The sequence below is a fragment of the Asterias amurensis genome, chromosome 12 (genome assembly GCF_032118995.1).
Source record: "Asterias amurensis chromosome 12, ASM3211899v1".
Classification (NCBI taxonomy): Eukaryota; Metazoa; Echinodermata; class Asteroidea; order Forcipulatida; family Asteriidae; genus Asterias; species Asterias amurensis.
In genome coordinates, this window is record NC_092659.1 from 10,191,317 (window position 1) to 10,214,694 (window position 23,378).

The following is a 23,378-nucleotide window of genomic DNA, read 5'->3' on the forward strand; positions in this document are numbered from 1 at the left end:
TGATAGAATAAAACATTGTGAGAATTTTCACAGGTTTGTTTATTTGTGCATATGTTGAGATACACAAAGTGAGAATACTGATCTTCGACAATTACCAATAGTGTCCACTGCCTTTAACGACAATTAAGGGGCACTGATTGAATGCAGAACACAAGAAGTGAAATGTGCAAAGTGCACATGTTGCTTTCAGACGAGTTCATCTGTTTTTTTGTTTTGTTTTTAATAGTTTGGAACCGAACCCACGCTTGATTGGTTAAAGGCGGTGGACACTATTGGTAATTACTAAAAATAATTGTTAGCATAAAACCTTTCTTGATTGCGAGTAATGTGGAGAGGTTGATAGTATAAAACATTGTAAGAAACAGCTCCCTCTGAAGTGACGCAGTTTTCAAAAAAGAAGTAATTTTCCACGAATTTGATTGCGAGACCAGATTTAGATTTTGAGGTCTCAAAATCAAGCATCTGAAAGCACACAACTTCGTGTGACAAGGGTGTTTTTTTTCTTTCATTTATTATCTCGCAACTTCGACGACCAATTGAGCTAAAATTTTCACAGGTTTGTTATTTTATGCATATGTTGAGATACACCACGTGAGAATACTGGTCTTTGATAATTACCAATAGTGTCCGTTGTCTTTAATTACCAAAGACCTGTATCTAAATTTGATGTGACACAACATACACACATGAAATAAGAAACCTCTGAAACTTTAAGCTAAATCGGAGTCATAAGAAAACAGTGAAAAAGCATGTGTTTTTACCTCTTCCCTTATTTTACCAATTCCCTTAAAACTATGGCATTTCAAGCAAAACTATTTCAGATTAACTTTTCCACCATGATCATCTTTGTACCATGTAAGTTTGTGAAAATCTGTGTGAACATTTTTATTTTCATTCTTACCAATGTTGTACAAAGATAAGTGTCGTGGGTATACACAACACATAGGGTTTTACTTCTCAACCGACCCCAAACTCGTACACAACCAGAGCTGAGGTCTGCTGCACTTGGCCAGACGACCAACACATTTTATACAAATAGACATAACTTCAATTTGTGTACTTTGTTTGAAATAAAGTTTAATGTAAATACTTTGAATTTCAGGTACACAAGCAAATTGTATACAAATCTGAATAAACTTAATCAATAACAAACATTTTAATTTATAAAAAAAAAAAAAAAAAGAGCAAACCTCATACAAAACTACCTTTGAATAATGCACTAGAAAAATAAATTGTTACGCCTCGTCTTTCAACTCAAGAATATATTCGCACCATTGCACTCATAAACATTAATTATTTGAATAAAATACAAAATAGTGTAGTCATTACAAAACTATGTCATTCAGTTTATTAATGTACAATGTATAAGAATTAAATTAGTATCACTTAACTGTGATAACATGATGCCACTTTGTTTTCAAGAGATGTTAAAAGATGTAAGAACTTGCATCTTGGATAAAGAATAACATTTTGGTTTTACTTTACAGCAATGAGTAATACGCACTGTATACTCGATGCTTTTACCGAGTTCTGTGACAACAAAATCCACAAACAAACTACTGAGGTGGGATTCAAACCCTGCCCCTTCATTCTAAGGTAATTCTAGGCCCGTCCGTCACATTCTAAAATGTCATTCCAAATAAAATAATTTTAATGAAACTTTTAATAATGTGCTACAGCAAAACATGAATGTTCTGAAAATCTGTGTATATTATAGACCGTATTGAATAACCCCTTTGTTGCTATGAAAGTTGCCATCTTGTGTGGGGCAAACCGTATGCGCATCCAAACGCGTACATCAATGAAGCATGTACCACGCAGCATTCCCATACACACACAAGTATGTAAACACCTGTAATCGTGGACCCTCCTTTGTTCAACTCTTTGTGATGGCAACCGTGGACCCATTTTTCTTTTTGTTATAGCTCCCTGGTTTGAATGTGGATACAAACCCACGCACGCACATGCGCCCAGTCGCCATTGTGTAGAGTGGATAATTGAACGGAGACCCCACACAACAATTTCTTTTTTTATCCCCCCAAAAAGCTATAATACGGGGTGCGCCATTTGTATGACATTGATTATTGAATCATACTAAAACTTACCCACATCACTTTATGTTTTGAAAAATAAATTTTTAAGATCATGAAATGGATGCTGTACGATGGCTCTGCTGCAAAAAGCCAATGGCAGGCAATAAAGGTTGTTGCAGTTCCAGGAAAAGTCCATGATCATGTCAAGTAAAGAAGTTGCTGTATCTTGAAGCCTGAAAAAGTACAACATAATTATCATAGAGATGTTAAATGTACATCAGAGATAGGGAATATTAAATTTTGGTTTTTACCCATATACACTGATGTGTGTTAGCACTGTATATAAATATTAAATGTGGCCAACATGTAGGCATGGTCGTCAATATGTCTTGAAGGATTGGAGTCCAAGGCTTGCTTTAAGGACCTGGGAATATTTTAGGTAGTAGATGCTCTCTGGTGCAATCTACATGTAGGCCTACACGTAGTAGATGCTCTCTGGTGCAATCTACATGTAGGCCTACACGTAGTAGATGCTCTCTGGTGCAATCTACATGTAGGCCGTTTCAGAGACATCTTTTGACCCTTTAAATTCATCTGAAAAGATTTGAAAGTAATACAAATAATGCAGTGATTAAATAAATTGTGTGCTAGTTGGTAGAATGTTCATTTTGTTACTGTGTCAGTCTGCAAAAGCTTAGGTTGGTCAGCATTCCACCTCGTCATCACCTCCACTTTGGACTTACATGAGATTACACTTTCCACTGGAGTAATTAGACGTTGTTCTTCTTCTTCTTATCGTGTTTACACACTAGATATTGTGTTTCAGCCAGAACTGAACACAGCTCCTAGCAATATTATTGTACTCTGCAAGGTCCTCAATTCTGCATTGTCGCTCCAGTAGGGGGCATCTCAGCAGGTGATTCATAGTTTGTGGCTCTGTCCCACATATGCAGGTCACGTCTTCAGAGTCTAGGTATCCCCATTTCTTGAGACACACTTTGCACCGGCCAGTTGATGTTTTAAGTCTGTTGAGGCACTTCCATTCAGCCCGAATTGAGTCAGCACCAGGGGGGGGGGGGGGGGGGGTCTTCTGAGGCACTAGTGTCCATGGATGTAGACACAGTTAAGAGAACATGAAAAGATGTTCCTGATATAAATGCCCTACTACGCCTCGTGCAACCCAATACATTTTTCTGTGCTGGAGATCAAATTTTATACTTCGTACAATTACAGGTATTTGATGGCACTTTGCACCATGGAAAGCTCCGTCGAACCACATTTCCTTGAGTTAATTGGCTGCCCCTTTGGGTGCAATTGATACCCAGGAAGACCCGGGATTGGGACAAGATGACAATTCATCAATCGGCGCAGCTTCGGGCAAACAGAAAGTTGAAGGGCCAAAGCCTAAGCGCTCAACGGTCTTGTCATCAGACACAGTTTCCGGGCAATAATTTGCAGATGTTTCAGGGAAGCTTGCATGCGGAAGCTATCAAAAACATGCAAACAGTGATTCTCAGTCAACCCATCAAGCGACCTTGACTGACATCGGATTCAGAATCCCACCTGGAGAGTGCCTCAAAGGCCATAGACGAACTCCTACAAGAGAGCCAGCAGGGGTAAAACCTTATGCCAAGATGACCAGTTGTTGGACAATTTCGAACAACTATATATGCAGAAGATGCACCGACCGCCAATGCAGTCAATGACAAATTGGCTAAAGTAGTGGATAAAATGGTCCGCACAAATTGCCGGAGGACAAGACCGTGGAAAAGCTCAAGGCCCTCCGGCAAACGTCAAGCATTTGGATTGCACACAGGTTTCCAGGAGATATGGAGCTCATTAAAGCCAAAGACACGCTCTCAGGACTCATAAGATTCCAGAAGGTGCAACAGGTACATGTACTTCTTAGGGGAATTATTCCCGTAGTTGGAGTAATAAACTCACTTATGTCCAGACCCGCTGCTACTGACCCGCCCACTCGGGTAAACCCTGACTTCAAGGGTGAAATCACCAAGCTATTGGATGCAGTGACCATTATTGGACACGCCAACCAGGAACTGAATGTGCGAAGACGGGATTTGATTAAACCTGACCTTAACAAACAATTTTCTTGCTCGCCACATGTGCCGTAACAGGGTTTTTATTTAGTGACAACCTGCCCCAACAGTGCAAGAACATACAGCAGACCAATAAAATTGGGAACAAAGTAGGCTGGTGGACTTTCATAGGAAACGACAAACATGATCGGAAACGACCCATGCACAACCACAGGGGTAACTTAAACTACCCCAGCCAATTCAGAAGAGGTGGTCAGCATTTAAACTATCAGCGCCACAACAGAAACTGAGACACTCGGTGGAACGCCAAGTCACGGTAAGATGTGGAAACGGCAAAGTAAGCCCGCATGTCACTACAAGTACAACCACACTGGTAAGTACACATTAGATCTAGCAAAATTGTAGGTAGATTAGCACAATTCGTACCAAAATGGCAAGCAATAACTTCAGATAAGTGGGTTCTAGATGCTATAAAGCACTATGAAGTAGAATTTGGGAAACAACCCTTTCAATCGTTCCCAATTAAATTTGTTCCAATAAGGTTGAAATTATCTCAAGGGAAATTGATAAACTTCTCAAAAAAGGAGCAATTACACATGCTGATGATAGGGTGAGTTTGTATCAAACATTTCATCTGTCCAAAGAAAGACGGGACTTTCCGCCCAATTATCAACCTTAACCAATTGAATAAATCAGTCACTTCGTCCATTGTAAAAATTGTAACAATTCACTATGCACTGCAGTTAATCTGACAAGTGACAACAATGCTTTATGGCATCAATTGATCGTAAAAATGCGTACCCCTTTTCTGAAACAACTACACTGGCTCCATATCTCTCAACGAATCATCTTTAAGCCTATGCTCATTGTCCACAAAGCACTTAAGTTTACACTCCATCAAGAAATCTTCGATCAAGTTCCATGCTTCTCCTCATTGAACCCAAGTCGCCTCACTCATGGGGTGGTATCTTCCAACTGTGTAAGTATAATGTAAATCTGTGGACGTTGTGTTTTGTGTTAGAAACATAACTTACCAGGACTGGTATTCTTGTGGTAGCACAGGCTTGGTTTGTTTCTTCTGGGATTCAATGGCTGATTTTAACTTCCTGAATCTCGTCTCAATGTCAGTCTTGATGTTGACCAGCGAGTCTCCACTCCACACGTTGTTCAACAATTGCTGTAATATTCAACAAACTTGCCAAGTTTACCACTGTAGTACATTCTACATATAAATATATTTGTTAATAATTTCTATTCTGATGTGTGAGGGGAGCAGTGTATACATAACTTGTGTGTATGTATTAGAATATGTAGGAGATTGCCAGATAAACTGACACATAATGAGGCGATAACATCAAATGCACAGGTTGTACATGGTTGTTGTTTAAAAACAATACACAGTGTTATACCTCGGTAACAAACTGTGAAGTTTGATTGGTCGAGAACCAATCATGTGACATGCAACAAAAACGCATGTTACATGGCTCGACGGCCCGGGTAACATGAAAAGTGATGTACACCGGTGTACATCACCTTGATCGTTCCCAGCGTTGGTCGATTTCCAGCGCTGTGTACGAAACAACCGCGGGTTCGAGGGAATTGTTTCTTGTTCGTCTGCTCATCAAACAATGAATAGTGCATCGTAATAATGTTTGAAGATGACAACAGAACTTCGAGAAGAGGAATAACAATTATGCACGCTGTGATTGGGGTCCATGGGTTTTTGTACACCCTCAAGGGGAAATGGCACCCTCGGCTTTGCCTCGGGTGCCATTTTCCCCCTCGGGTGTACAAAACGCCATGGACTCCGTCACAGCGTGCAACAATTGTATTATGTTATACATGTACCACGTAACAGATTGAGAATCTTTCTTGGTCGAGAACCAATCAGATGATATAATACTAGAGGCATGGTAACACAGCACAGGTTGGAAGATCATTTGTGTACTGCATTATATCCATAAAAAGGATGTGCACTGCTTATAGGTCTAGGAAATAAGTGAAATTTGAAGGGGTTCTAGAAATACAATGTACTCACATATTATAAGGCTAATTAATATCATACAAAGATTTAGAACATGTACTCATCAATGAACAGTTGATATCTTACATGAAGCAGTGCCAACTGATGTGCAATGTACTTGTGGTTGCCAAGTGTGACATCATCGGCAATCTGTTTGCACAGCACCATAAGTTGATTTAATCTTGATAAGTGACTGAAATATCCTGCAGACAAAAATACAGATTCAAAGACAACATGTTATTGTAAAGAAAACAGTTTGAAACTCATCAGTGTATATTATTCTAACATGTACATTAAAGGCAGAGGACACTATTGGTAATTGTCAAAGACTAGCGTTCACAGTTGGTGTACATGTATCTCAATGTATGCATAAAAACAACAAACCTGTGAAAGTTTGAGCTCAATCGGTCATCAAAGTTGGGAGATAATAATGAAAGAAGAAAACACCCTTGTCACACGAAGTTGTGTGCGTTTAGATGGTTGATTTCGAGACCCCAAGTTCTAAATCTGAGGTCTTTAAATCAAATTCGTGGAAAATTACTACTTTCTCGAAAACTATGGCACTTTAGAGGGAGCCGTTTCTCACAATGTTTTATACCATTAACCTCTCCCCATTACTCGTCACCAAGAAAGGTTTTATGCTAACAATTATTTTGAGTAATTACCAATAGTGTCCACCGCCTTTAAAACCCCAATAGATTGATGTTGTAAAACTAAAGGAATTTTGTCCCTCAAGTAGTAGGCCTACCAAAGATTGTGAGGAGCTTACCATCCAGAGGAGACAAGCTTGACACACATTCCTGAGATAAACCACACATCACTTTTGGAAACAACGTACTCAGTCCGGTCCTTTCAAAGTATTCCTACAAAAACAAATATAGACAACATGCTTTGTGTAAAAAAGAATTGCTCTGTAGAGACAATATTATGACTTGCAAAAAAGTATTTGCTGCCAACTCTGGTCAATTTGAATTTATAATAACTGAAAATGAACATCCTTGGAACTCGTTTCATCATTTCTTAAACATGCATTCAATGTTATCTCCTGCACAAGTTAGCTTATTAGAAGTGGTTGGCTAGTCAATCATTCAGCTTGGATCATCAGAAGATTCCATTCCAGATGTGTGCAAATATGTCCAGATATGTGCATACAATCTTAAGATGACTCAGACTACTGTAGATCCCATGCTTTAAAGACACTGGACACTATTGGTATTGGTGTATCTCAACATACATGTATTATGCACAAAATAACAAACCTGTGAAAATTTGAACTCAATTGGTCGTCGAAGTTAAGAGATCTATAATAATGGAAGAAAAAAACCTTGTGACACGAAGTTGTGTGCATTCATCAGATGCTTGATTTCAAGACCTCAAAATCCAATTCTAAGGTCTCGAAATCAAGTTTGTGGAAAATTACCTCTTTCTCGAAAAACTATGTTACTTCAGAGGGAGCCGTTTCTCACAATGTTTTATACTATTAACAGCTCTCCATTGCTTGTAAGTAAGGTTTTATGCTAATAATTATTTTGAGTAACTACCAATCGTGTCCACTGCCTTTAAAAATACATTGTAGGGCAGGGAAGTACTACGTAGTTTTGCACATAGAAAATACAGGCTTATAAAACGAAATACCTTCATAGTGAGACTGGGCTCTTCCAATGCACTTAAACATGTATGCATCCTGTCCACAATCAGCGGTTCTGAAAGAACGGAGCAAAATAGTCAGAGCATATTCAGACCATGTAAACCAGTTAATTCACATAAATAGGCAGGCAGGGTAGGGAAGAATTTATATTCATAAATACCTCAGACAGTCTCGCTATTCCTATTGGTGGAGAGCGCATCACGTGGGGGTGTTTAAACCTTTGTTTATAACCGGTTGTGAGCGGAGACTCCACGCTAGTCTTGATGCAAGACGTTTCTTGTTACGGGCGATATAGGCGCTGTTGGTGAGTTGGTCGCACTGTGTGTTAAAGGAAAACCAGCGAATATGCACCAAGACTATACGCGCATGCGCACGAACGGAACCGGAAATCACACGTGTACGCACATCGTACATGTACATGTAACATGTACTGAACATACCATGGAAGTGGAAACATACAGAGCTCAAGCACTCGGAAACGGATAAGTTTTACAGAGTTTCTTACTTAATTACGCCTTTTAACCAAAAAGGTATTTATGAATGGGAATCAAAGTGTGTTGAATCGGTTTTCAACTAGTGGTTTAAACCCGCCGAGGCCTGGTTCTTTATAATTTACCTCGACTTCATCTCGGTAAAATTATCATGAACCAGGCCTCGTTGGGTTTAAACCACTAGTTGAAAACCTCTTCACCACACATTGATTCCCCTATTAATGCACACCATCCAATGACCAAACTGTTAAATAAATTCAAAAGAAGAGTATGTAATGTATGATTAGTGTGTAAAATTGAGTCAATTATGAACACAGGGTTTACAAGAACAAGCATGATAGTATTTCACTGTTTTCAACGTACAATACACGTACCGGTGTGAAACAACTGTACATGTTTTTTAAAAACAAACTCTGAGTCTGACTGACCCCATATTAGGCCATTCTCTGGAATTCAAAACTTTAAAAAAATAAATGAAGTTGATGATTTTAACTTATTGTCATTTTGTTTTTAATGGAGCACTAGTTTCCCTTTTGGTATAATTTGTTTTATTTGTTTGTTTATTTATGTTGGATATTTATTTTGAATGTCAAAATAATGAGTCAAAATATATTCACAATAAAAAAAAGCAAATGGCTGATAAAAGAAGCTGAACTGACTACTTACTTTGAGATTCAATTGTGTTGCTGAATTTCTTTTTCAAGCATGGACGTTGTTTCTGTAGCTGCAAAAAGGGTTTAAGCAAATTAATGTAGGTCAATTCAAGATATTAAGTCAAATCTACTTTTTAAGCTCAGACTTGCCCATCTTCTCATTTAGTCTTTTACAACCAAAAGCTTTGGGCTTACAATTGCTGACGCGCTCAGTGCCGAATTCAAACTCTGGTGTTTCTGATCAGCAGAGTGTGGGTTCGAACCCCTAGCCGTGACACTTGTGTCCTTAAGCAAGACACTTCACCATTGCTTTGTCCATTGAATTGGACGTAAAGTCGTTGCACTACATAAAACTTGCTATTAATATTATTATTATCGCTCCTGTCACCTTTTTGTTTTTATAATGTGTGCACTCGATTAGCTTTCCTGTGTCGACCCCGCGGTGCTCACTCATGTAAGCCCCTGACAAGAGCTAATTGAAATATCGCTCAACCTCTCCTGGTGACGTCATGCACCTCGGCCAGCCCCAAAGTGACCCACTCCACAATGACGTCAAAGCTTTTCGAATGTACCAGGGGCAGATCGGGGTCGACCCAGGGAAGCTAGTCGAACGCACCCAGAGTGTGCCAATGTTGGGGCTTTTCTAGTATGAGGAAGGTGCATACAGCGCTTTGCCAAGTTCTTCTAGGGTTTGCTCGCTGTCGAGTTTGTCCAAGGTACACACAGGCAATCTATATTGTTGAGAGCCTCAGTGTTGACAATGTTGGGAAACACTCATGATGAATGCGGGTGACGTGAACGAATACGGTTATCATAACTGTATCTGTATCTATATTCGCACGCTTGCATAACCTCTCTATTGATCACTGCAGTCTTCCGAGAATCCCACATTTCCTGTAGATCATCTGAGAGGCCGGGTGTCATAGTTCTGACATTCTATAAATAACTTTTGCATGGGTTTCATTAGCTATAATAGCACCAAAGATGCTGAGTTGGTCTAATTATAGCAACTTGCTTTACTAATGATTTAATGATGTACAAACGTAGGTCTTAAGACCTGTCTTGACATCTACAATAATATTTGCTGGTTTCAGTTTCCCCCTTGTACCTGCTTCAGCCAATAAAGCCAGGGACAAAAGGTGCTGGAAGCATCTGCCAAAAGCACTCATTAATAAGATCTTGCAATCCACAGTTCCAGAACGATAACAAAATTCTGGTCCAGGCAGGTATTAAAACAAGAAGTTCAATTTTAAAGACACTGGACACTATTGGTAATTGTCAAAGACTAGTCTTCACAGTTGGTGTATCTCAACACAATATGCATAATAACAAACCTGTGAAAATTCTCTGAAGATGCAAGATACTAATGAAAGAAAAAACACCCTTGTCAAACCATGGTCACACGAAGTTGTGTGCTTTCACACTTGATTTCGAGACCTCAAATTCTAAATCTGAGGTATCGAAATCAAATTCGTGGAAAGTTGCTTCTTTCTCGAAAACTACGTCACTTCAGAGGGAGCAGTTTCTCACAATGTTTTATACAATCAACCTCTCCCCATTACTCGTAATCAAGAAAGGCTTTAAATGATAATAATTATTTTGAGTAATTACCAATAGTGTCCACTGCCTTTAAAACAAGAAGTTCAATTTTAAAGACACTGGACACTAATGGTAATTGTCAAAGACCAGTCTTCTCACTTGGTGTATCTCAATATATGCACAAAATAACAAAACTGTGAACATTTGAACTCAATTGGTCGTCGAGATAATAATGGAAGAAAAAACACCCTTGTTGCTTGTCAAACAAATCAAATTCGTGGTAAACTACCGGTACTTCTTTCAGAGGGAGCTGTTTCTCACAATGTTTTTTACTATTAACAGCTCTCCATTGCTCGTTAAGTAATTACCATTAGCGTCCACTGCCTTTAACTAATAATTTACCCAAACCAAGATTAATTCAATATTGCTGGTAACTAAACTCAGCTGAGGCTTACCTTATTTTGATCCTTGCTATACATCCGTTCAAGCAGGACACAAAGAGACAACATCTCAATAGAAATATTACTTGAGTCGTTTGTGTTGTTCCATACAGGCTCATGAAGACAGACACTCACTGGAGAAATTCAATAATAAGTTTAACTCATAAGGATCAGCGTAGCTACAGACTAAAAGGCAAAGTTTTTAGAAACGTTTGATTGTTTTAATACATGTAAGTAAGTATTGTTTGAAGCTTTGCATGGTGTGGAGACATACGAAGAAACTATAAATAAATAGTAAACTTGCGGGTACAACCATGTGTAAATCTCTTAGGGTGAGCGTTGGCTGTAAAAAGAGCCGGTGTCGGTCTCGACAGTTTGAACAGTTTACTCTTCTCCAAAAGACGAGCAGAGTATACTGTTCGAAACGTCGAGACGTCAAATTTTCATGTACTTAATTAAGAATTTAGTTTGGTGGGACTCTAGAGCGCCCTGTCTGAAACGGGTGTTACTCAGGGACACAAGTATCATGACCGGGTCTCGAACCCACACCCTGCTGAAGCACCACAGCTTTGAGTTCGGTGCTCCCATGCAAAAGAACATGATTTTCCTTTGAACAGGTAAACTGTACATTTACATATGCAACTTTATGAGTCTAGCTACATGTTCATGCGCCCCATAGCCTTAGAACTTGAAGGTCAGTGGCCTCACAGCAATTTGATTTAGATGTTCATGCAGTGCCTTTAAAATGGTGAGAGTGCTTCAACCCCCAAGGGCTCATGTACATTGTATGCACCCAGCCTGCCCCTGGCAGATTTAAACCATTTTGGGTGTTCAATGCAGAATCAAGAATTGCCACTCTTGTCAACATGAGGCCAGGAGTTACTTGTGTCGGATACAATAACTAATGATTTACTACTTGCCTTTAAAACATGGCTCATACACACATGGCCTCAGGCTGTAGGCAGACGTCATTGTCACTGTATGTATAGTCCCTGCAGACAAAGCAATCATAAACATCAGAACTTTACCATGTATGTATCTAAACTTATATAAACTTTAGGGGATACTATAGCTCATTGTAATCACTTAAAAATACCAAGCGGTTACTTGATCGCAAAACATCTCACCGTGAAGGTAAAAGCAGAAAGTATTTTTAGTACATGTACTTCCAATTGAACTTCCAGTTTACACCGTAAGGCAGGGTCAAACAGGGTCACATGTGTGTTTTAAATATCACATGAGTAGGGCCTTATTAGATCTACAAAGTGTCATCAACCTTACTTTCTGTAAGAGGACATTAAAGGGCCAGTCACACTGTAGTGATAACCAAAACGCATTCTATTGATTGAATTGCTCCGCGCAGAAATCGCTGAGCTTATAAGAAGGCCTATCTCGGGTCAAACGAATATCTCAGACACTATGTCCAACTGTCAGTTCTTATTGTCTGTTGACCTCAAAATGAGGTCCTGGAAGTATGGGGACCGACGGATTTAGAAAAAGGGTTCATGGAACCAGTCAACTGATGCGCATGATGTAGGCTCAGGGGTTTGCTTGATGTCGTCATCGACCTCCTTATAAATGTAGGCAATTTGCTGAGCTCTCGCTATGCATCTGTTGTCTTGTTCGGACAAGTGTGGACCCTCACTAAGGAAGTGGGTAAGTCCATCCACCTTCAAAATTTGAATGCCAGGGCACGTAATGGAATGGACAACTTTCCGTATCCTGCCACCACTTTTTCACTCATTTTTACTAATAATAGGGATATCTTATTGAGGTAAATTAGAAACTGTATTATTTCATATCGAATGAACAAATGGTAGTGTGATACAGAAATGTTTCCATGCCTGGGACAACTTTAGATTAGAGTTCATAGATAAAACAAGTTCTTGATGCTAAAAACGGATCATTTTCAACCCTACCCCCCCCCCTTTCCCGGTCCGACCTGTGCGTGCCCTGTGCAGAGTGCTGAGTAGCCCCACTTGTGTGACCAAGGCACCCTTGCACTTGGACACACAAGTGGGGCTTAGTGCTGAGTTGAGGCCCCGTAACGGCCGTTCGTCGACTTGTCTTGTCTTGCTTGGTCCTACTACACTACATATAATTAGGCTGTTTCAGTCAAATTTAATGCAGGTGATTTTTTCTCTGACAAGATGTGGTCTGTTAAGGTGTATTCTTAGAAGTAAAAATCAATTTAAAATTTTGAAATCGGATGTTTGGTTGCAGAGATATACCGTTTTTAATGAGTGTGGATCGTGAAAAAAACGTACCCGTGTTCAAGTTCAATTCTTATGTTTTTCTTCATATCGGCCACGGCCAAGTTTAATGCACAGCCTATGGCAATAGAGGGCGCACACTAGGCGAGCGCCCTCTATCAATGAGGAGGTTTACAAACTGTGCTTTGAGGCGCTAGTATAATTTTTTATGAACGGCAAAAAGTGATTTTTGTGAATCAAACTGAGGAGCGGCATCATGGGGGAAATTGTTAACTATAAAAATTAAATATGTGTTAAGTTTTGCAGGTGTTTGTGTGAATATTCTTTATTAATTATGTCAACAAATAGCATTATTAAATTAACCAGAATGGAATAAAATTAAAGAGTTTATGACTGGTGTTTTCTTTAATTTAAGATCAGTTGATCCTTTGATTTAAAATTGTAGCATTAACACAGTAAAAATTTAGAACAATCTTTAAAAAACTTGAGGATGAAGGCATTGGTATACATTGATTATTTTTGTTATATTTACAAAGACAATTTCTAAAAACCAATATACAATCAATTTGTTCGTTCAACTTTCCTTTCAATTAGTATAGGCCTTTAAAAGTATATAACAATACTAGTTTCTTTTGACTCAAGATGAGCAGTCTGTTATTATCAATTCAGAACGTAGGAATTATCAAAGAAACAAGATCGGGCAGCTTTCCAGCTTTCTATTATTAGAGCCCCGGCCTATCAAACTTATTGTAACACACGCCCTCTTGTGGTGGCACATCACGGAAACACGAAGATGTACGAGTACGACGTACATGTATAATCGTGCGTATTTAGGACAAATTTGCAAGAAATGGTCTAACAAAACCTTTCGGCGGGAGAAGAAAACATAATCAAATTACACCAAATTTTCACAAGTTAAACTTAAATGTATGGGAATTAGCACTGACAAAGTCGCATTCAATTTTGATGATTGTCTCTGGAAGAAATCTTGATTCAAAAAATGGAAAACGCCGACAAAAATAGGTTTTTATAGTAAAAGCTATGCGACTAGCTGTACGATGTGCGGAATTTTATCGGCTACAAGATGATGTAATCGTTATCTCATTTTGTGTAAACATGTGCTCCCGCATCGCAAAAAACCGTCTTCGGGCTTCTTCGGCGCTTTCCGAAGATTTCCGAAATCCGTTGTCCACGGGGTTCAAAGTTGACGTCATGCACAAACGAATGGGCGCTGCACGCCAGGCCAAGACTCTGTTTTTTGTCGTTGCTCTCTTTTTTTTACAATATCTCCGAAACTATTCATCCGATTTCGAATATTTTTAAAATGTAAGCACGAGGAGAGAATGCTCCTGCCTGCTGTCAAGTCTCATAGTTGTGAGTTGTACAAAATGTGAGTAATGATTTAATATATTTCGTTCTTTTTTTTCGGGGCTGTGTGTGTGTGTGTTTTGGTACACGTAAAATCAACTTGATGAAACTGCCTAATATAATATTAGACTAAATACTAATCTATTCCTAAAGTCGAGTTGTCTGGCACAGTTGAAAAAACCGTCTGTCGAGTTGTCCGAATGGTTGATCTATCTCAACCGTCGAGTTGTGCGAACGATCCAGTTGTCTGACGATGGACGAGCTGTCTAAACATCGTCACACGTGTGAAGTTTTCATATTCAAAGGCAAACTATAAACAAGTCGCAAATGAAATTGTGTGGTGTGGCTGTGGTACTATCTGAATATGATACTTTAACTTTGTTTTCTATTTTTTATTGCAAATTTGTCCCACTTAGAAAGATCCTATAGGCCTACTACTCTAATGTACTTCGTATTATTCCTTACATTTATGAAATTACTATGACACGTGACAGGGCTTACCAAATGATGACTTTGTCCAGTTATGAGGATTTGAAAGTTGCAAAAAACGTCTACAATAAGTCGTTCACGGGGGCCGCCATCTTTCCTCTATGGTTTAGTTGAGGGCGCTCTCCATAAAAATAATGGTGCACACCCATAGAGCTACTTTTATATAGCTATATGTGCACACCGCACGTCGCACCTGCTCGTTGTTCCATCCATGGGGCAGGAAGAAACATGAGAAACAATCGCCTTGCGTGGGGCCGAATGTTGTCCAGCAAATAGACCTTTAGCAACTACACTGATTGATTAAATTTAATAAAAACTGACGAAATAGCTTTAGAAGTCACTCTGTCTGAGCATCTGAGCTACACTTGCAACAAAATGCTGAGGGCGTTATAACAAAACAATGTTGTTTACTTATGACTAACTATAAAGTGATTGATTGCATGCTTTCGAAAGAGAAAGGTCAAAAGTAAACTTATATCTATCTTAACTCGTATTAAAATAAAGGTAATATGAAGTTCAGTTTCAGTGATGCACTTGTTTTTATATAATAGTTAGGGGCCTTAGGGCCTATGCAATGCGTTGAACAACCAGCAGGGAGCTCTCGGAGCGACCCTTGCTTCTCTCGGCTTACGGGGTTATGATGGCGTGGACACTAGGGGCGGACACTACTTGGTACTACTCAAAATGTTTATTAGCATAAAGACTTATTTTAACGAGTAATGGGGAAAGGTTGATAGTGGCGTATTCTCGCAACTTCGACGACCAATTGAGCTCAAATTTTCACAGGTTTGTTATTTTTGTTGAGATACACCAAATGAGAGAACTGTCTTTGGCAATTACCAGTAGTGTCAACAAGGGTGTTTTTTCCTTCATTACGGTATTAATTCGCAACTTCGACGACCCAATTGAGCTCAAACTTTAACGGGTTTGTTATTTTATGTATACATTTATGTTGAGATAATGAGAACGACTGGTCATTGCCAATTACCAATGGCAATAGTATCCAGCCTCGTCGAAGTGTACACTGTTCGTACATTTTTGTAATACAGTGTCAGCCGTCCGAGTCCCTGATATGGTCCATTACGGCCGGTGGTGTGCTGTTCACTCAGTGCTCGAATGTTGGCAGTCCAACTAGGCCTTCTTCTGCCAGCAGCGAACACGTTCTTCTTCCAGACACCCTAGAGACTTCCCCGATCTCCGTGCCCTAATTATACTTAAAAACATTCTTTAGTATGAATGTATGATGTTAACTAAACTTTTTCGGGTTATTGACTTTCTCCAACACTGATGCTAGTTACCTCCATTGTTGTATTGCCATTTTGTTAATCTTATGAGCATTCGCTTCCAACTTGTTTTTGGATCGGATGAGTTGGTCTACAAAAAGCGTTTGTAACCCTTTTTTATAACATAAATATGGTTGGAAAGATGTTTTAAAAGTAGAATACAATGGCCCACACAAATTTGCCTCGAAGTTGCGTGGTTTTCCTTTAACTGTGCGAAACTAACACGGTCGGCTATTTATGGGAGTAAAAAATTTGACTCCCATAAATGGCCGACCTTGTTATAGTCGACGAGGTAAAAGGAAAACCGTGCAATTTCGAGGCATGTTTGTACAACATCTTTCTACCCATAATTAATTCGCTCAAAAGTTGTGATTTGAAAGTGAATATGTTCCCGGTCGTCCTTAAACCTCTCCTGACCAATATCTTATGCATACTACGCACGCTTTAGCAACAGTATCAATGGCTTACCAAATGCTTACGCAAATCGATGGCGAATTACCGTCTTCACAACATTCGCTGAATGTACGGAAGCGCAAGCTTCATTTTGCCCCTCTCACAGAGTGGCGAATGTTCTTGCGAACATGAATATTTGAATTTCGCGTTGAATTCGTCCAAAATGTCAGTTGGATAGTGAATATTTTCATCTCAGTCTCACCCCTCGATCGTCCTCGGTCGGCCCTCTCCTTACCAATATCTTACGAATATATTACGAATTCTTACCAACGCTTGCCAATGCCTTTACGAACGTTGCAAACGCTTACGCACGCTTTACCAACGTTACCAATGCTTACGAAAGGCACGCCGAATGACCGTCTTCGCAACATTCGCTGAAATTTACAAACCGGTTTGTAGAGCGATCTTCGTAAGGAGGTGGGGAATAATTTGTGATTTTTCCGAATTTGTTACCAACGCTTACGAAGACACGGCGAATGCTGCGAAGTTTGAGCGATTGTTAAATATTTCCTTCCGATAGCATATTCGCTAGCATATTCGCCGTGTGAGGGCAGCATAAATTGACCGATCTTCGTAAGGAGGTGCAGAATGACTTGTGAACGTAGTGAATTTGTGGCGAATGTTGCGAAGTTTGAGCGATTGTTAAATAGTTCCGTTCGTAAGCTCATTCGCTAGCATATTACCCCAAGTGTGAGAGTAGCATCAAGCCCGATTCATACTTCCTGCGAATGCGAATGCGAAGCGAATTTGACGTAAATGGGACGTCACAACCCTCCTTTCGCAGCGACATTCGCAAGTGAGTTGAACAAAGGTGCCCTGCTGCGAATTATTCGTTGCGAATTTGTGACGTCAACATTCGTTATCGCATTCACATTCGCAGGAAGTATGAACCGGGCTTGAGGCTGTCCATGCGATTTCCAGATGTTCGACATGGCTGCCAACGTGCGTCTTATACGCCTCTCTTAATATTTATGCATGATGAGGTATAAACGTCAGAATGCTAACTCAAAACGAGGCGATGGGCTCAGCCACTGCAAGTGATGGGGGACGTGCGCCCATAGCCTCATTTTAGGTCAGAATTATGACGTCATGTATAAGTATTAAGAAAGGCGTATAGTTCCTTCGCACTATACCACCATTTCATTGTTAGGTGATCTGCAGAACTCTACCGTATATGAACATGAAATCATTATTGCCCAAACTGAGTTACGAGCGTTGGGCTCGTTAAATGCACACTATTGGTAATTACTCAAAATAATTATTAACATAAAACCTTACTCGGTAACGACAGTAATGGAGAGCTGCAGTGTGTAAAAAAACATTGTGAGAAACAGCTCGCTCTGAAGTAACGTAGTTTTTGAGGAAGAGGTAATTTCTCTCTAAACTATTTGAATTTGATTTCGAAACCCAGAATTTGATTTATAGGTCTCTAAACAAAGAAGGGCATTTTTTCATCCACTATTCTCTCGCAACGACGACCAATACTGAGCTCAATTTTTCACAGGTTTGTTAGTTTATGCATTATGTTGAGATCCACCAAGTGAGAAGACTGGTCTTTGACAATTATTATAACTAATAGTGTCCAATGTCTTTAATATTGATAACATTGATAACATCATTACTCTTAAATTGTTACGTACACATAGTTAGTTTGTCTCTAAATTGTGGCCTATAAAGACCTTTATCATGCTGTCACCATCTTGGTCAAGTTCCCTGTTTCCAATAACAGTAATTAATGCTAACCATTGCGCATGACACCAGACTATTATTTCGTCCAGCCTCAGTTTGATTACCGATGAGTTGGAACGAAGTAAAATCAAGATGACCACACACCGTGATAGAGGTCTAATAGGCGTCGGTATATTATTGAAACAATATTTAATGAACTTCCAATAAGTTCGACAGAGCAACAAGCCGCAGTCAAAGCTTCAAGAAGTACCGGATGCACCCCAAGGAGAAAACAAAACAACGATGTCACTAATTGTTTGTTTGAGCATTGAGGGCCTCCGGAAAGGGGTTCAACTACGGCCGAATAGTGACTTGGGGATGTTGACTTCCAACTTGATTACATAACTTTGATGACATGCATAAAGGCCCTTAAAAACTGGTCCTAGTTGCTGAGAGGTGTAGGGACATTTTTCAAGATTGATGCTCGGACGTTTGGAAAAATTACACTGGTGTAGGGGTTCAAGAGTAATGAATAATCCCCTTTACTGTAAAAAGCTGTGAGACTTCTAAGTATTTTTCGTGTTTTTAAATAGCTTTGGACATTGTATTCTATGGGAGTTTATGAAGTGGGATGCACCCTTCAACCTCATTCCGGAAACTGTCGACCCCCTCGGACCGTCCATATGGCAAAAAAGCCCAACTAAAAAAAAAAAAAAAAATTTTGAGAAAATCATGCAAACACGGAGATAGGTTCTTTTGCCATAAAATGGGATGAAAGTTTTAAAAGGGGTCGTGATAGAACAAGTTATATTCACAACCAAACATAGTACGCATTTCAAACCTTAAAAAATAATAAAGCCCTCGATTCAACCAGAAATTATCTTAATATTTAAGAAACAAAAATGTCTGAGATGCTGTTTTACCATGGTCGCCCTGTTATCTTGTTCAAACCAGGGCCTCTGTTGAGTTTCCGCAATGCATTCCCGTATAGGCTAGGCCCATTATTTCTCATGTTTCGTATCCCGGTGTTCTAATCAGGTTGTTAAAAAGAAAACTTAATAATTAGATTTTGAAAGTCTTTAAAATAATAAAGGTCAAAAACATTTCCTGTGTGATGCGTCAATGTCGCCAACAGACTGTGCAGGGTCAAGGGTTGAACTCGGCAGCTAGCTGGTTTAATGGCGCACACCATGTGACACTAAGAGATAAGACCATAAATACAGGACATTGATCGCCAACCAAACCTGCATCAAAAACAGACCAGAATCTTAATCAGAAAAGAAAGGTGTTTAAGATCTGCAACGTCCATAAATGTTTATGTTCGAAATACAAATTGTTCCATGGCCGCAGTTTTTGTCATCAAATAATTATTTACTTTTCTGTTACGTCTTGTGTTGAGTTAACCCCCCCCCCCCCCCCTTGCCCAAAAGATAACGGAAAAGCTGAGTGAGAAATTAAAAGAGAATACACTTATTTTCCTACATTTATTTTTTCAGACCCTTATAATAAAACAAATAGAATTTAGGATAAAACTGCTGCTTTTGCTCAAAAGATGTTTAGAATGCATCAAAAGCATTGCATGCCGCTCACTGCACACTATGAGGAATCGCCAAGGGTCCACCTTTGTTAATGCGTTGATGTTGACAACTTTTATAGAAAATGAATAATACATTGATTAAAGGCACTGGACATTGTTGGTATTTATTACTAAAAATAATTGTTGACATCAGAGCTTATCTTGGTAACGAGCAATGGAGAGTTGTTGATAGTACAATACATTGTGAGAAACGGCTCCCTCTGAAGTCACGTCGTCTTTGAGAAAGAGGTAATTTTTCACTCGTATAATAAAAGACTACATACCTGAAGCCTTTTATTACAATTATAGGCATCTGAAGGTACACAAGTTTGTGCAACAAGTGTGTTTTTTCTTTTACTACTCTTTTGCATCTTCGATGACCAACCGAGTCAAAATTTTCACAGGTTAATGTATGCATAATGTTGGGATAATACACCAAGTGAGAATACTGGTCTTTGACAAATACCAACCATGTCCAAGAACCTTTTTTAAAATACGCAAATAAAGCATAATGGCACATCAGAAAGGCTCAGGCCTAGGCAATGGTATTTCCTTTGCATCAAAATTGCCACTGTCGTGTTACTTTTTAGGACATTTTTATCTCTAAATCGATTTAAAAAAGGGAATCCTTAAAAAAATCCGGAATTTTTTGAGAATGATGGCTAAATTGTATTCTATAGGGGAACAAAATCACTGCAGTGCCTTTTGTACACCAATGCATTGGAAGTTATTGTTGTTGAAACGAACGGAGGCACGATAGATGGGGCTCAGATAAATCAAGTGAAATTTAAATGTTTTCACCTTATTTGTTAGGTTCCGCGACCTCGTTGGTGTTGGTGGTGTCGCAGTCACGTGTCTCTCTTTTACGGAGACGTACTTCCGCTTCACGTCTCAGGGATGAAACCCAAGATGCCCATGGAATGACTCCACCTATATAGACGCAATAACACAGATAAACAGGTGCTTGATAACACGAACCCCTTAAAGTCACCTGGAAGTGGTATTTTGTCAAAATAAAGCTTTTGTCACTTATATTAAATGTGTTTTGATGTGTGGAATGTGAATAAACAGTTAACTAAGGTTCTAAAAAATTAGTTATTATCTTATTTACAAATTTAAGAGTAGACCCGACCCGAGAGGGCGCTGTTCGTGACGTCAATCGAGGCGCGATATTTGAAGATAAAATGCTGCACCGCGCTAAAAAAGACGTCGGACCGGACCACACGGCACTATTGCTCCCTTTGAGTCTGACCAGCCATGCAGACTGACCCCATCTTTGGTTGTTTTGCTGCATCCATCAGCAATACACATGGTCGGCATTGCAAGAAAAACACTTTTTTCGAAACGTACAAACTCACGACTTGGACTTGCATGTACTTTGCACGTGTGTTTACTCTACGCATCAAGGCAAAGTCTGTTGCCTCGATTGACGTCACAAAAGGGGTAGGCGGAGTCAACCCCCTAATAAACTTTATCTATAATTTAAACATATAAAATTGTAAGGTGACTTTAAAAACAAATAATTAGATTAAAGAGGGCGCTTTGAAAAGCGGGTGTTGTCAAGGTTTAAATACCAGCCTACTGTTGACCAATACTAGTCAGAACGATGTTTCAATACCAGCCTACGATTGATAAAAATACTTAGTCCGTGTTCTTACTTTGAGCTACTTCACCCTCTGCAGTTACTGAGTGCTCCTGAAACGCAACCAACATCATCAACACCACCACACTAACCACTATCAAACGTGTTCGTGATGCCATTGTATCTTCAAGGTTTCTTCTTCAGCTACAGGCGTATTCTGTGAAGTGACAGTGATAAAAGAAGAAAGATTATTTTTACAATTAATGCTAACGTTGGAAATATTTGCAAAATCAAAACGTCTACCGTTGATGTTTGCCCGTATAAAAGGCAATGGATTAGATGCAGCAAGATCAACACAAACGCCGTGCCTCTCGTACGTTAAGACTTGCAGAGCAGCACTCTTTATAAAAGACAAATCTCGTCTTCTCATACTCTGGCTAAGCTCATAATAAGACATACAAACTGTTAAAGATGCTATGTCAGATTTTTGGCCCCAAACATTAAAAAATAGATTTTTTTGAGTGAATGGCATTTCAAAGAGTATCACCCGCTCTAACGAATAAAGGTTTAACTTTTACTTTTAATGGTCAGGCACCATGACAGAAATTGAAAACGTTTCTTATAAAACACATAAGAATTGGTCACGTGATATTGTCGGGATCCCGACAAAAACTAATTTTTAGCACTTTATTTCACTGCTACTAATAATTGGCGGACTTTTTCGAGCAACGGCTCAAATGAAAGCGTGTAACTTTCCCCGTCAAAAAACCTATTGAATTTTAAATCAAAACTTTTGGGTCAAATCGGCCAAAAATCTTACATTGCATCTTTAGTGCGTCTATGTTTTCTAACTTGTATTGTTTGTATAATTGCTGTCCCTTTGTTTACTTCACATACATGTTCTGCTTCACAGTTATATATATCTTGTTTAACCATGGTTAAACCTTTATGTAGTTATCTACCGTAGCGGTTAGTATTTATTTATTCGTCTATTTAGTGCTGTTATCCTGTTTTGTTCTGTAATCTTGTAAATGGCACATTCGCCACAAGCCTCGGCTTTTAAGGATGATGCCTCCATGTGATGTGAATGTGGAAATAAATGTTTTATTGATTGATTGATTGATTGATTGATTGAATATTATCCATCGGCGCTGTGTCAACTTCCAATGTTTCATTTACGCACACAGATTGTCATTAAAGACACTGGACACTAATGGTATTGTCCAAGACCAGTCTTCTCACTTGGTGTATCGCAACATATTATGCATAAAGTAATAAACATGTGAAGATTTGAGCTCTTTACTGGTTGTCGAAATTGCGAGATAATAATGACAGAAAAAAACACCCTTGTCACACGAAGTTATGTGCTTTCAGATCTAATTCTGAGGTCTCGATATCAAATTCGTGAACAATTACTTCTTTCTCAAAAACTACGTAACTAGAGATGGAGCCGTTTCTCACAATGTTTTCATACTAGCTCCCCATTACATGTCACCATAATATTTTAGGCCAACAATTATTTTGAGTAACTACCAATAGTGTCCACTGCTTTTAACGACAAGCAATAAACGAGTGGTCTATAAAATTCTTTCTGTGTAGTCTCTTGTTCTTCTCCTTTACTCGAAAAACAAAAGAGGCTCACATTGAAAAAAGAACTGAATATTATGTGCAATTAGAACTGCAACTTTTGCACACACTTCAAAACAATTTAAGCGCTCAACGATTAAATGCACTGGACACTATTGCCCATTGGTCAAAATAATTGTTGCCATAAACAGCACTCAAAATTGTGCAACAATGGGTGTTTTTTCTTACATTATTATTTTGCAACTTCGATGACGATTGAGCCAAAATGTTCACAG

General features: G+C 39.1%; 2 pseudogenes; one reads left to right on the forward strand and one right to left on the reverse strand.

Annotated features, from left to right (window-relative positions):
- Positions 1 to 499: 499 nt before the first annotated feature.
- On the reverse strand, positions 500 to 15,070 carry LOC139945513 (uncharacterized; annotated as a pseudogene).
- LOC139945512 (uncharacterized) lies at positions 3,146 to 4,605 on the forward strand (annotated as a pseudogene).
- Positions 15,071 to 23,378: the final 8,308 nt, after the last annotated feature.